Source organism: Myotis davidii, unplaced genomic scaffold (genome assembly GCF_000327345.1).
Source record: "Myotis davidii unplaced genomic scaffold, ASM32734v1 scaffold1471, whole genome shotgun sequence".
Taxonomy (NCBI): Eukaryota; Metazoa; Chordata; class Mammalia; order Chiroptera; family Vespertilionidae; genus Myotis; species Myotis davidii.
In genome coordinates, this window is record NW_006284003.1 from 410,288 (window position 1) to 413,562 (window position 3,275).

A 3,275-nucleotide genomic window follows, 5' to 3' on the forward strand; every position below is an offset into this window, starting at 1 on the left:
AGGCCTCCGTTTTCTCATCTGTTATACTGATAGTGCCTATACATATTACAGCAACGTGCTGCAGGAATTTAAAGCAGACCAGTGTGACTAGCGGAAGAGTGGTGTGAAATATTGCTGGAGAGGCAGGTAGGGTCCAGATCTTGCATTTGGCAATAATTGCCTACTGTGTGACTGGCTCTGAGCTGGGAGGTTTATGTGTTATCTCAGTTGAATAGCTTCTCTTCAAGGAAATGCTCATTAACCAAATTAGTGGGTGAGTAAAGAGCAATCATGCTCTTTCAAGGCTGTTGGGATACACTGCCTGAGGCTAGGATTCTTCTTCAAAGAGGAACTGTGCCACCTGAATAGCTCTCTGATGGTTAATTAAACTCTTTCTCAGCAGGTTCTCATGGCAGAGCCTCCTGGGTTGGAGCAGAAGTAATGCGTGCAGTTAGCTGGAAGACAGGAGCTTTGCACCCAGAAAACTGGGGCTCAGGTGCCATTCCTGCCACGTTTCAGGATGTGTGAGCTTAGGCAAGTCAGTTCCATGAGCCTCATTTTCCACATCTAAAACATACGTTCATCAGAGCTGCCTCTCCACGTTGCTATAGAGAAAGATCAGGTGAGCTCATGTACAGGAAAACCATTTTATAGTCCATACAGCACAATATAATGTTACTCACCAATTAGTTCCCCATTGAGAGTTGACTACTTCTGCCTCCCTGTGCCAGTAATTGTCCTGGGCCCAGGCTGAACGCCTCATGCAAGTCAGGGATACAAGAGCTCAGCAGCGCAACTGACTTTGACAACCTTCCCAGCTCCCATTTCAGAAGCTCTGTTTCTCCTTTCATTGGGTCCTCATCCCAAGGCTTTCTGCCAGCCATCAGAATTTCTACGTACACAGGTGTGGTTAAATAGGCGTTACTCCTTCCAGGAGGAGTATTTGTCACGTAGATGGATGCCTAGAAGAAAATAAATCTATATTAGCATCCTCAGTATCAACACTCCAGATCTGTCTTTCAGTTTGTCTTCCCTCCCCTTTTCCCCTCCCCCCCCTCTCTCTCCCCAAAGAGATATATACACACACATACACATAGTCACACAATTGCCAATGACTGCCACACATGGTCTCCAACTATAAAAACCAATCTTACTGGCTGAATTCCCAGTGCTCAGCTCAAAGTCTGACAGATATTAGGTGCCCATTTAATGTTTGCTGAGGAAGGGGATGGATGGATGGATGGATGGATGGATGGATGGATGGATGGAATGATGGATGGAATGATCAGTATGATCATGAGTGCTTCCAGGGCTGTCCATGGTTGCAGACAATTCCTAGACAAGCTAGTGTTTTCCAGGGTCTCTCACCCACCAAGAACCCTGTCACACTTTCTCTGATTTGGAACTCCAGGACAACCCTGATTTCCTCTGAAGCCCATTCCCCACTCCTCGGTACACCTTTAGCCGCCATCCTAGGATGCCTGAGCTGTTGCTCCATGTTTGAAGTTGCCCATGGGTGGATCCTTAAGGGTTCTGTTCATCTTGTTCTGAACGGAGCTCATGCGCTTGTCTTTCAGCTGGGATTTGGTGTTCTGGGGTCCTTGTCCGCCCTGCTCACCCAAGCGGCCCAGTGGGAAGCTGGAGTCACTCAGTGCAGGCAGGTTGGTTCTGTTCCAAGGCCTTTTGTTAGTAGGCTTTTTTGATCAGGCTCATCTTGGCTCAAACCAAATGTGAAGCCCACAGCAGACCCTTTGTTGTGCAGTTATAATGCAACTCCTGGAGAATTCAGACATCTGGAAAGGCACCACAGCTTCTCCCGACTTTCTAGGGAGGAATCAGGGTAGAAAAAGCACAAACTTTGGAGACAAAAAAAAAAAAGATCTGGATTTAACCTCAGCCCCGCCATTTTGGGGGCAAGAAAATGTTCTTTTGTGAGCCTTGGTTTGTTCACTCAGAAAATGAATATAATCGCTCTTTTATTTGTCTAGGACTCTTTGAGTTACACGTGACATAAATAAACTGGATTCGGGGAGTGGGAGGCGGGGGAATGTGGGAGATCCATAGCAGTGTGTTCAGTTTCAGGCAAGATTAGAACCAGGAGCTCAAATAACCTTCCTAAGTCTGACACTTTCTCTACCTCCGGATGCTACTTCCCTCTGTTTGTTATTGTATCCTGAGGATGCCTGTCAGCAGGTGGCAGGAGAACTGTCTTTATTCAACCAATCAGGAAAACGAGATCCTTGCTGTTCTAGCAGGCATAGCTCCCAAAGAAACCTGCTTAGTCCAGCCTGGACAAGGAACCACCTCTGTGTCCAAGGGCTGTAGGGTTGGTACTTGGCAGCTCACCAGAGCTAACGGCACATGTGAGAGATGGTGACTCCATGGAAGGGATGCTGGAAGATGAATTCAAGTTTATTACAGAATTCCCTCAATGGGGTTCTTACGAGGCATATAGGAAGTGCCTCATGTGTTACGAGATGGCATTTGAAAAGTCTCTAAAACCGTGTCAGACACACAGTGGAGTTCAATAGACTTTGGTTTTTTCTCCCATTCCCGACCTCCTTTTCAAGATGAGAGATTCTCAGTTATAGATCCCCACGTCTGTACCATGAGTGAGTAATTGTCCAGGACACAACCTCCCAGAAACGGGTGAATGCCCTTTAGGCAGAGCCACCAGGATGCAGTAGCCAAAATAACTTGAACCTATGACACTGCTTGTAAGAACCTTCACTTACGCAGCTCATAGGGATTTCCCAAAATTCAGTTGGGTGACACTGATAGAGTATAGTGTGAAATAATCCTAAACAAAGTAACACTTGGTAAGGTTGCTCCCTACTAATAAGATAAAAAACAGAAATCTAGACACCTAGCATATCATCTAAGGCTCATTTCCCAAAGTATTTTTCTATTAAAATTTGACATGCATTCAAGTAGACAGATTGGGCAAGATCAACCCATATGCAGATTCTCATAACTTTGTGGGCACCTTGTGATTTACAGATGTATTATATGGTACCACTGAGTGTGTGGAACATTGAGCAGCTTGGTCTTAGAAAAACTACAGTGAACTAAGGCTTGTTGAGCTGGACACCACCTCAATTTGTAGAAAAGGAAATACATAGGGCTCATTATAGGTGTGTCACGAGCTAAACAGAGAATGAATGTAGACTATTTTGTGTTCATAGAAAGCAAAGTAAAATACAATAGTTGATATTTTATTTCCCAAAGTGTCTAATACACTTCCTTTCCACAATTTTTGGCTCAAGTAAGAGGACAATCCTTGGGAAGGAACCTGG